Source organism: Chanodichthys erythropterus, chromosome 17 (genome assembly GCF_024489055.1).
Source record: "Chanodichthys erythropterus isolate Z2021 chromosome 17, ASM2448905v1, whole genome shotgun sequence".
Classification (NCBI taxonomy): domain Eukaryota; kingdom Metazoa; phylum Chordata; class Actinopteri; order Cypriniformes; family Xenocyprididae; genus Chanodichthys; species Chanodichthys erythropterus.
The window spans coordinates 36,871,321-36,883,869 of NC_090237.1; positions in this window are offsets into that span (position 1 = coordinate 36,871,321).

Here is a 12,549-nt window from a genome sequence, read left to right on the forward strand (position 1 = left end):
TCAGTAAAATGCAAATATGTTTTGGCATTTGCAAATTTTACTCATGTAAACTCTTCTCTCTACTTTAAACAACGTCTTGTACTTGTTTAAAGGGTAATTACACAGTTTGCTGTAAGTCAAAGCTTGTTTAAGCATATATAGTTAAGTCCGTCTTGTGCATGAATACTGATATTCCTTTCAGCGAGTGAAACACAGTTTTGGTCAAAAGATAGCTATGCTTGTAGGTGCAGGCAAAGTTTAGATGAATGACATCAATCTTAACTATAACAGGGGAGCATTACCCAAATCTACATTTATATAACACTGTACTGAGATTCATTCATCAGAAACAGGTTAAGCAATACTGCAATTGGTATTTCTCCAACCAAAGCAGAATAATCAATTCTGGTACAGTTTACATGCCGCTGAGCTGAGATTCCTTCGTCAACACAGGCTTACGCTCTAATACTGAGATTAGGATTTCTTCGCTAAAATCAGATTAACTTTACACTGATACCATTTGAACATATGCTAAAATGTGTCAAGAGTAGACTCTTTCAGTTACAGTAGAGATGTCAATTCAAGCCATCACTTTATCAGCATCTAACAAGCCAGCAATTAGTGACCAAAATGCGCATCGTCTGACATATTCTGACTGGAATTATCAAATGCACACTTTTAAATTGACAGTGGTTTAAGCTCATAATCTTTGTTTATTCATGCCCGCATTCTCCACCATTACTGTAGGGAAAACACCCTAGGAAGTAAAATTAGCTCAAATGAAATATTTAGGGAATTATAAAGAATTGTTTAGATTACGACCGAGCAACTGATTCGTCCAGCGTTCATTTGCTCGAGCCGTAATAAGCTCTTGTAACGGATATAAATATCCAACAATCGTGAAAACACTGATTAGAGCACGGTAACTTGATCACAGTTTAAGACATTAAATCATAAAGCACATAATACAAGACACTTTCCTTTTAAAATCTACACGAGATTTTATTTATTCTAACACAAACTAATCTAACACAAAGGCACGCACATACACACACACACATTCATACGCGTTGCAGTAAGAAGGAAATGAGAGAGAAAGAGTTTTGAAAGAGAGAGAGAGAGAGAGAGAGAGAGAGAGAGTGATCTGATTAACCGAATTCCTATCAATGCATTTCAAGGACCAGAACGAACCATGAATCAAATGCACCAGTTCAGTTTTGGTCTGGAGGTACTTGCTTGCGTTGACTTAAAGGTGAATTTCCCTCGTCGTGCAGTGAGGGGTTTCCCAAGTCGATGATTGGTCCAGATCAGGTCCGTGTGGAACAATGAAGGAAGTCTCTTTGTCGCTGGAGTTGAAGCGGCAAAAGTCGTTGGTTGAACTTTGCGGCGAAACGTAGGACACGAGACTTTCAGCGGTAAAGGAAAATTAAGTAAAGAAAAGAAAAGTGAGTGAAGGTTGGATGGCTTGAATGGGCGGCTGGTCTGTTATTCTTGTTACTCCATTGTTCTTGGTACTCTGGTCATGGTTTCTCTTACCAGAACTAACCAACTCCAGTTCGTTTACTAACCAACTTCTCTCCATCACTATCTTGCCATATGATTATTTAAACTGAGTTGTTTGTCACACCTCAGAGGAGTCTTGGCCAATCAGACATTGACCCGTTTCAAGAGGGCCTTCCTCTGCCCCCAATAAAACCTAAGTGTTACATCCCGGTCTGTCTCTGCTTTAGCAGAGTGCCATTTTAACATAATTGCTATTAAATGGAATACAATACATTTTAAACAGATTTCATTCAAGTCAGAATATAGGAAAGGGAGAAAGAATCAAATTAAGTCCAAATGAGGCATACTTACAGTCATTCAGTCAAGAGTTAATGCATTTACACGAATTGTGAGTGTTCTAAAGCCTAACTGTTTACAGGTAGTACTTGTGGACACATAATGCAAAATGTATGTAGTTAAAAGATGTTTGATAAGTCCGTTAAAATTGTTGGAACAATTTTGAAGCAGATTTATTTGTTCAACAGTCTCTTTGGCTCTCCTGTGAAGTAAGGAAACAAAAGGGTCTGGATTGTCTCTCTGTCTTCTTGGGTGACCCTTTGGTATGTCGCTTCTGCTATCAGGAAGCATGTGTCGTAAAAGTAATCAGCCTGGCTTTATCTGCAGACGGTCCGGAGCCGGAACCTCAACCTCAATTCTGAATTAGAATTATGTTTTGAAAGAATCATCTAAATGATTCATTTGTCTGGTTCGTCCACAGTTCTTACACTTAAGAACATCTAAGTTTACTCAACTGTGTTATTTTGAGACACCATGAAATATGAACTAAAATATGCTTTTAATATACTATCTGTATTTTAAAAATACGTTATAGAAATGTACTTTTTTTCCACCTGGGGTGGACTGTTCATGTTCCCATTGCAGGAATATGACCAATAAAGTGTTTCAATCAAGACTCGATTACCTTAACCCTCTGGGGTCTGAGGATTTTTGGGGCCCTGGAGAAGTTTTGACATGCCCTGACATTTGTGCTTTTTTCAGTTGTTCATAAACATATTAATGACAAAAGTGTCATTACACTGTATTCAGCACAAACTAGGCTACAATAATATGTGAGGAACATGTATGTACATGTTTGTGTTTGGAATAACGTTTATGCATGGTTATTGAAAAAACAAAAAACTTAAGTCACCGAAATAAGGCCAAAAAAATATATTAAATCTTTGTTTACAAGACTTCTTGGTATTTCAGGTTGTAGACTAGAGTTTTTGCTTCAAAATGATGTAAAAATTATCCTGCCTACTAGTTCATATAAAACAATAGAGAGATTTAAATTTCCTAAAACACTTTTTGTCAAGAAACACAGTATGCGTGTAGGTGTGAATCTTCATGAATAATGCTGTGATTCACACCTGAGAAGACAAAAGATTTGCATAATGAGCTGCATAATGAGACCTTTCAGTCAGGTAGGCTATGTGAAAAAAACCCTCTGTGATCATGCTGATAACTACGGAAGAGGATTAGGGCCAAGCAATAATAAAAAAAAAAAAAAACTCATTAAATTTCCAGAAAAAAGTGGAGATAAAATATTGAGAATAAACTTGTTAAATTACGAGAAAAACTCGTTAAATTTCAAGAAAAAAGTCGAGATAAAATGTTGAGAATAAAGTCATTAAATTACGAAAAAATTTATTCGATTGTGAACAAATTTGTTAAATTACGAGAAAAAAGTTGTTAAATTTCGAAAAAAAAGTCATTAAATTTCGAGGAAAAAAAGTCAAGATAAAATGTTGAGAATAAAGTCATTAAATTACAAGATAAAAGTCATTAAATTATGAGAATTTAACAACATTTTTTTCATAATTTATCAAATTTGTTCTCGCAATTTAACGACTTTTTTCTCGAAATTTAACATTTTTCTCATAATTTAACAAATTTGTTCTCGTAATTTAAAGGCATTTTTCTCGTAATTTAATGACTTTATTCTCAACATTTTATCTCGACTTTTCTAGAAATTGAACGAGTTTATTCTCAACATTTTATCTCGACTTTTTTCTGTAAATGTAACGTGTTTTTTCTCGTAATTTAATGAGTTTGTCAACATTTTATTTCGACTTTTTTCTCAAAATTTAGCAAGTTTTTTCTTGAAATTTAACAACTTTAATCTCGAGATGGTTTTATTTTTTTTATTATTGCTTGGCCCTAATCCTCTTCCGTAGATAACAGGATGTCCACTCTTGGTAAAAAAAACACAATTGTACATCATGTGAAGAAAATTTTGTATAGGCCTATTTTAAATTACAGTACCAGTCAAAAGATTGAACGCATTTCCATTATAATGTTTTTAAAAGAAGTCTCAAGTCTCTAACTAAATAATGGTTCCCTTTCAGTCGGTCACGTTCGACGTACGTCAGTAGTGACCGACGAATTGGGATATCGCTAGAGAGCCCCTATCAGCTTCGAGAGAACTAAAACAAGCCAATGGAATTGGCGTGCGATATTTGCATAATGCGCACCTCCCCTAACAGGTGGATATAAAAAGGGGGGCAGATGCAATCGCACTCTGTCTTTCGCTTCGGAGCCTACCTGGTGTCCTGCGGCTGTTTGAACTTCAAGCCTCTGAAGAAGTTTCGGCGCTTGTGTTGGTGTGACGACGCCTGCAGCGAGGTCGCGAGTTGGAGTGAGCCGGGTGGAAACATCCAATGTTTTCCCAGCGTTCCGCTGTAATTCCACTGGTTGGTCTGCGATTTGGTCTGGTTCCTCCTTTGTTTTTCTAAACACGTCGTGACGCTCCCTGTGTGTCTCGACACAAAAGAGCTGAAGTTTCCCCTTCTAAAAGAGCTTCACAGACAGACACTGCGTCTTTTTCAAGATGTCATTCTGTCTGTGCGTTTCTGGAGGCGGTCGTTTCCTATCCTCTCTGACGGCCACGATCACTTTCTCTCATGTCTGCTTAGCGTGCTGAGACTGTGTTTGTGGGTGGTCATATTTTCTTATGGAAATATGTCCACGTCGGCGCGTTGTTTGCTCGCCTTTCTCGTAAGGGCTTGAGCGCTCAGCGCGCCGTGTGCCGTCGAATTGCCGGCTGACAGCGCGCGTTGCCACGGCAACCCTGCGCGCTGTCTGGCGCTCTAGATGCACGGTCGAGACTCGGCTGCCTTTAATGAGGTGGAGTCCCCTCACTTATTCCCCGATCTAGTTATTTTTCTGAATCAGAAAAGTGCTACTTTGGTTAATAAGCCTGGGTGACCAGAGGATCACAGTGGGGCAATACCCGCCGACTCATTCTCCGTGGGCCCCCCACTCCTCTAGTGCATCGCAAACATGTTGTGACTATGTTCGTGGGTGGATCATGTTTAGATACATGGCCACGTCGGTGCCCAGGGTGCCGTGTGTCGTCCAGTTGGGCGGCCACGTTCACTGTCCAACATGGCTGGTAGCTTCTGCATGTGTTGCTGGTCCTCCTTAAAATAAATATGGAGGACCTAACATCTTAGTCAGGGCTCCAGCAGAGGATCAGATGTCGACTGCTACATTGGAGAGAGTATTGTTGGGCTCTGAACATGAAGATGAGGCTGAGCGTCCCACGGTTGTGGCGTGCTCATGCCGAATCGGATTCAGACTTGGCAACCATGCTTTCCCGGGCCCCCGGGGGTGTCGTGCGACGCGTACTCGCCTTGCCGCGCCCCTGGCTTAGCCCGGATGTGCATGAAAAAACTTGGCAGTTTGTGGCCTTTTTTGGCGTTAATATGGAACGCCAAGAGGGTCATAATCTGCACTACAAGTTTTTCTCTCACTACCCCCTAGGGTGGGGTGGCAGTGCTACGGGCACACCACCTCTGCCCTGCATGAGTCTTGGCCCCTGGCAAGTCTGCAGTAGGTCAAAGCACTCATTGCATGTGGGTAGTTCTGAGTCGGGGTTGAGCTACGCAGGATGCAAATCAAAGCGCAGGCCCCTGGCCAGACAATGTCCACCATGGTGGTCCAGAAACACCCCTGGCGAGTCTTGCTGGGATGTGCCGTCGTCAAAGTGTGCTTTCTCGATGCGCTCATCTCACAAACTGGCCTTGAACCCAGCCCGCTCAACCCGCAGTCACCTGACTAGCGGGAGACGGTCCTGGAGATATGGCGACCTGGAGCTGACGTAAACGGTTCTTTCTCCCCGGAGGAGGGCCGGGTGGAGAATTGGTCTGTTCCGCCGCTGGCTCTCCGGAGTCCAGCGGTACCCACTAAGAACTGTTTTCCGATCCTCTACGTCCCAAGAGTGTGGCTGGCGATGTGCAGCGCCCCGCGTTGCTACTCCCAGCCCCCTCTCACCTCGCCAGCAGGTGTCAGTGTGTTGGTGCAGGCCGCGCCCCGTGTGCCGTCTCCCATACGCACTGCTACCTCGCAGAGTCTGATCATACTCTGGGCCGCTACCACGCCGCCCGAGTCGGGTCCCCGTACTCTGGTTCGCTGCCCCACCCCCGGTACGTCTGTGGTGCGTTTGGTTCTGCTGGCTCGGTGTCTGGAGGCCTGGTTAGTGCCCCCAGCCCGTTCCGCTGGCTCATGCGTACTATCAGACTCGGCTATGCGATTTATTTCGCCCGGTGTCCTCCGGCGTCCAGGGGTGTCCACTTCACTTAGGTGTCGTTGGACATTGCACCTGTTCTCCGAGTGGAGATTGCTGTCCTCCTGGCGAGGGATACAATCGAGCCGGTCCCTCCAGCCGATTTGAAGTCAGGTTCAGCCCTACTTCATTGTACCCTAAAGGGCGGTGGGCTATGGCCAATCCTGGATCTGCGCGTCTTGAACCGGTACCTTCAGGCTGCCGTTTAAGGTGCTCATGCAGAAGCGCATTTTCGAGTGCGTCCGTCCCGGGGTTTGGTTTGCAGCATTCGACCTGAAGGATGCATACTTTCATGTCTCGATTCTGCGCTCGGGTCGAGCATGTCAGTACAAACTCCTACCCTTCGGGCTGGCCCTGTCGCTCCACGCCTTACACGGTTGCGGAGGTGGCCATTGTTCCCCTCAAGGAACAGGGCGTTCGCATTCTCGACTGCCTCGACGACTGGTTGTTCCTGGCCAGCTCGCGAAGCAGTTGTGCGTACACAGGGAGATGGTTTAGCTCACCTCAGCCTGTTGGGTCTTTGGGTCAGCTGGGACAAGAGCAAACTCGCCCCCGGGCAGAGGATCTCTTTTCTCAGTCTCGAGCTAGACTCGGTCGCCTGGATAGTGCGCCTCTCTGAGGAGCGCGTCCAGTCGGTGTTGAACTGCTTGAGTTCGCTCAAGCGCAGGATGGCGGCCCCACTGAAAGACTTCAGAGGCTCCTGGGGCATGTGGCATCTGCAGCCGCGTTTCGCCGCTCAGGTTGCTCCATATGAGGCCGCTTCAACACCGGCTCCGCGACTGGGTCCCGAGATGGCCATGGCAGCGCAGCACGCTCAGTGTCCTCGTGACACGGAGCTGCCGCCCTACCCTCATCCGGTGGTCGGACCCTTTGTTCCTGCGGGCGGGAGTACCCCTGGGACGCTGTGGTCCACACAGATGCCTCTACCACCGGATGGGGGGCCATGTACAACGGGCATGCGGTTCGGGTCTTGGACGGGGCCTCGACTGCATTGGCATATCAATTGCCTCGAGTTGCTAGCAGTATGTCTTGCACTGGGCCGCTTCAAGGAGCTGCTGTCAGACAAGCATGTACTGGTCCGCTCGGACAAGCATGGCGGCCGTTGCGTACATCAACCATCAGGCTGGTCTACGCTCCCGTCGCATATCGCAACTCGCCTGCCATCTCTTGCTATGGAGTCAGAAGCATCTGAGGTCGCTTCAGGCCACTCATGTCCCAGGTGTGCTTAACCGTGCAGCCTACGAGCTCTTACGGCAGCCTCCACTTGCGGGCAAGTGGCGGCTCCATCCCCAGGCGGTCCAGCTGATCTGGCACTACTTCGGCGAGGCCCAGGTAGTCCTGTTGCCTCCCCAGGAACTGCCCTCGGCCAGTGGTTTTCCCTGACCGGCGAGTCGCTCGGCACGGATACCCTGGCACTCAGCTGGCCCCGGGGCCTACGCAATATGCGTTTTCCCCCAGTGAGCCTTCTCGCACAGCTCCTGTGCTAGGTCAGGGAGGATGAGGAGCAGGTCTTGTTAGTGGCTCCATATTGGTCACTCGGACCCGGGTTTCGGACCTAATGCTCCTCACGACAGCCCCTCCTTGGCCGATTCCTCTGAGGAAGGACCTCCTGACTCAGAGATGGGGCTTCCTATGGCACCCGCGTCCCGACCTGTGGAACCTCCACGTGTGGTCCCTGGACGGGATGCGGAGGTTCTGGGTGATCTCCCGCAGGCGGTCGCAGACACCATCACTTCCGCTAGAGCTCCTTCACGAGGAGCCTCTATGCGTTGAAGTCGAACCTATTCGTTGAATGGTGCTCCTCTCGCAAGACGAGAGGACCCCCGATCATGCTCGGTCAGATCTGTGCTTTCCTTCCTGCAAGAGGGCTTGGAGCGAAGGCTGTCTCCCTCCACCCTCAAGGTGTATGTTGCCGCTTCGCTGCACATCTCCATGCAGTTGATGGCAAGCCCTGGGGAAACACGGTCTGACCATCAGGTTCCTGAGGGGGCGAGGGGACTGATTCCTCCTTGCCCACCCTCCTTACCCTCTAGGGATCTCACCTTAGTTCTTAGCTAACTTCGGCGTCATCCCTTGAGCCTTTGCAATTAATCGAGTTAAAAGTACTGTCTCTTAGACCGTCCTCCTGGTTGTATTGGCCTCATGTTAAGAGGGTAGGGGACCTGCACGCATTTTCGGTCGACGAATCGTGCCTGGAATTTGGGCCTGGGGATTCTCACGTCTTCCTGAGACCCCGGCCTGGATATGTGCCCAAGGTTCCTACCACTCCCTTCAGAGATCAGGTAGTGAACCTGCAAGCGCTGCCTTCGGAGGAGGCAGACCCAGCCCTAGCTTCGCTCTTTCCAGTTCACGCCCTGCGTGTTTACGTGGATAGAACTTGAAGCTTAGGACCTCAGATCAGCTCTTTGTCTGTTACGGAGACCAGCAGAAGGGAAAGGCTGTCTCCAAGCAGAGGATGGCCCACTGGTTAGTGGATGCCATCGCCCTGGCTTATGTTCCCAGGGCGTGCCTTGCCCGTTCGGGTTGAGAGCCCACTCCACCTGAGTGGCCTCTTCCTGGGCGCTGGCTCATGGCGCCTCGCTGACAGATTGTAGAGCTGTGGGCTGGGCGACACCCAACACGTTTGCTAGGGTTTTTAGCTTACGTGTAAGCTGGTTCTTCCCGTGTACTCGCTTCCACCAGCCGGTAGACGCGTTGAACCTGTGCTCGTGTCGGCTTGCAATGCCACTCCCGCCCCCTGGGCAGGATATGTGCATCTGTTGACTCCAGTCGTGTTCCCCGTTCGGTGAACCCTGTCGAGTTCCTCCACCTCCACCTTCGGCTCGGGCATTGCGGAGTGTCTGATGCCAGACCAACATCCATCTTCGATGTTGTCTGTTGGTTGGGTTCCATATGTTGCAATCCCTCTACGTGAGTGATTCCATATGTGTATTGTCCACGGTTACTCCCTACGGTGAGCCCGTGTCTTTCCCTTAGCAGAGCTTCTGCTTTCTCCTGTCAGATGAGTCTCCCCCTACTCAGGTGGAGCCATCCCAGGGACTCATATGCGTTCTGCCCTGCGGGCCAGTCCATATGTTTTCCATGTAAATTCCTTCCCCTCTGGGTAGGTAGTGGTTCCGCAGCGTTCCTTACGGGTTCGCTTCCCCAGTGTAGTCTAGTTTACTTAGTGGGTATATCGGAACAGCAGTAGACTTCCCGGCGTAAGCTCGCCCCTTCTCCGTCCCCTTGGTGCGACGGGCGGCTAGAGCCTGCGCTGGGCACTGGAAGGGGTTTCGTAACTGTGGCGTTTTAGTTGGGATCCCAATTCGTCGGTCACTACTGACGTACGTCGAACGTGACCGACGAATTGGGATATCGCTAGAGAGCCCCTATCAGCTTCGAGAGAACTAAAACAAGCCAATGGAATTGGCGTCGCGATATTTGCATAATCGCTGCACCTCCCCTAACAGGTTGATCTCCTCAGCGAAAAAAGGGGGGCAGATTGCAATCTGCACTCTGTTTTTCCACCTGAGGAGACAACCGGTGTCCGCACTGCATGCGAGGGTACAGCCAACTGTGGCCATTGGCTTGTTCTAGTTCCCTCCTTCAGGGAAGCTGATAGGGGTTACATAGCGATAACCGAGACGTTCCCTTTCAGTCGGTCTCCGTTCCCTCCTTCAGGGAACGAGGGTTACATACGTAACCGAGACGTTTTCTATTTTAATGTACTTTAAAATATAATGTATTTCTGTGATGCAAAGCGTCTGAACATTCCTACCTCTATGGCATTTCATATAGGCTACTATATTTGTTATACAGCCTAAATGTTAATGTGCAAAACTGTAATTTCTTAATATGCTTAACAGCATGCACATTTGGAGAACAATTGATGGATTCTCATATGTTTGTGTCAATTTTCTATACAGATGTCATGAGCCAGGTTTGATTGCTCTTGTTTTTGGGTGTCTTTTCCCTTCTCTTCTTCTTCTTCTTCTGTGAATTTTATTGGCAGTTTGCAGTGTTTGTGCATTACCGCCATCTACTGGACTGAGGTGTGATCACATTGGGTATTGAAGGAAGGAGAGAGGGAGAGAAAAAAAAAAAAAAGCTCAGCCTCCAGAAGAAGATTAGTAATAAATAAAATAAATAATATAATAAAATAAAAATAAAAATCAATAATAAAATAAAATAATAAAATATAACTCAATAAATAAATATAATAGGCTAAATTCTTCTTGCTAAATGTGTTTCTTTTAGGAACTCTATCACTGCTTTGGTAACTGCCTGTGTTTCAGGTAGACTCAACAGGTTGCTCAAAGTAACGGAATTCCTTGTTAACTTCTTAAATATTTCTCTCTCTTCAGAATACTGTCTACAAGTCAAAAGTACATGCTTCACGGTTTCTGTTTCTGTACAATATGGGCACATTCCTGTCTCATGTTTCCCTATTATATGTAGGCCGCTATTCAATCCTGTATGTCCCAACCTTAGCCTGTTTAACCAGATTTCCTCCTGTCTTGAGAGTGAACTGATCTTTTTAACAATTACATTCTGCTGAATACTATATAAATGTCTACCTTTTCCCTCCTTATCCCATTTATCTTGCCAGAGTTTATGAATACCATCTTTAATTATTGTTTTAAATTCTGATTTGCTGAGAGGAATCTGTACTTCAACTTGTTCTGCTTTTACTGCTTCTTTTGCCAACTCATCTGCTTTCTCATTGCCCTCAATACCTGTGTGTGCTGGAACCCAAGTGAAATGTAATATTATCTTCTGTTGAATTATCCTAAAAATCATCTGATGAACTTCATCCAAAAGATCCTGTCTGCATGCAGATTTCCCATTCTGGATACTAGTTAAGGAGGACATAGAGTCCGAACAAATAACCGATTTATATGGCTTCACTTCTTCTACCCACTGTAATGCTACTATGATGGCCATCATCTCTGCAGAGAAGATTGAGAGGTGGTTTGAAGTTCTTTTTTGTATTTTGACATTATATTTAGGAATGTATACAGCCACCCCTGTTTTACCAGTAGATTCTTTGGATGCATCTGTAAATATTTGTACTGTGTCATCATACATTACTTCTAGATACTGCTGAACACTTTGATACATTCCTGTCTTGATTATATTTTTTGCTTCTAGATTAACTACAGGGTAGCAGAAAAGCCAGGGAGGAATTGCGCTCAAGTTAACAGTTTTGCTACAAGATATATTATTTATTCCCATGTGATCTGCCTCTTTACTGCTATTCCATCCAAAACTACTATACACATTGCGACCATATTCCCAGCATTCTTCTAACACCAATTTTGTAGGATGTGTATTTCCATGCCCTTGTAGATTTACCCAATATGCTAGAGAAAGTTTTAACCTTCTAAGATTTAGAGGCATCTCCCCTACTTCTACTTGCATCGCTGAGATAGGTGATGTTCGGAAGGCTCCGCTACACAGCCGGAGGGCTTTGGCCTGCACCTTGTCTAGTTCCGCTAATGTAGTTTTTGCTGCTGTTTTATATACTATACATCCATAGTCAAACACTGATCGGATTATTGCAATATAAATTCTTTTCAAAGAAGCGCCTGACGCCCCCCAGCTGGAATTGAATATTCCCTTCTTATACCACCCATCTTTCTGATCATGCCCCATATGTCCTTAATTTTAATTCCTGTCCCAATATTACTACAGAACTCTCTCCAATATTTCCTTTTGGCTTCTCTTACAGTTCTTTTGACTTTAGCCTGTGCTGTTTTATACTTCACTAAATTATCAAATGAATGATTAGATTTAATAATTTTAAAGGCTTTATTCCTGTTTTTAACAGCCTCTCTACACTCCTCAGACCACCATGGCACCATTTTCTTCTTCTTTACTCCAGATGTTTTACCTATTGTTTCCTCTGCTGACTCATGTATTATGTTAATAATCATATTATTCAACTCCTCAATATCGTCACTCAGATTTGGCATGACTTCAATTAATTTACTGCTTGTTTTAAAATTATACAGCCCCCAATTGGCCTTTTTCGTTCTCCATCTTGGAATCCAATTTTCTTCAAAACTAACATTTTGATTCCTTATCTTAACCCAGATAGGGTAGTGATCACTACCCATTGCATTATCACTGCTCACATCCCATAAGCAAGTACCTGCTAGTTGTTGTGATACAAAAGTGAGATCAATTGCAGATTCTACACCACGAGCTGCATCATACCTGGTACCTCTTCCATCATTCATACACACTAACTGATTATCATCCATAAACTCCTCAATGATATAACCATTTCCGTCTGTTCTAGCACTTCCCCACAGGGTATTATGTGCATTAAAATCTCCACATATTATAATTTTGGATTTTTCCACACCACATACCCTCTCCAACGTATCTCTAATTATTTTTTGACAAGGATTATATAAGTTTATTATTCTAATTTTTGTTTTGTTGATCCATGCCTCAATTATAATTATCTCCAGCTC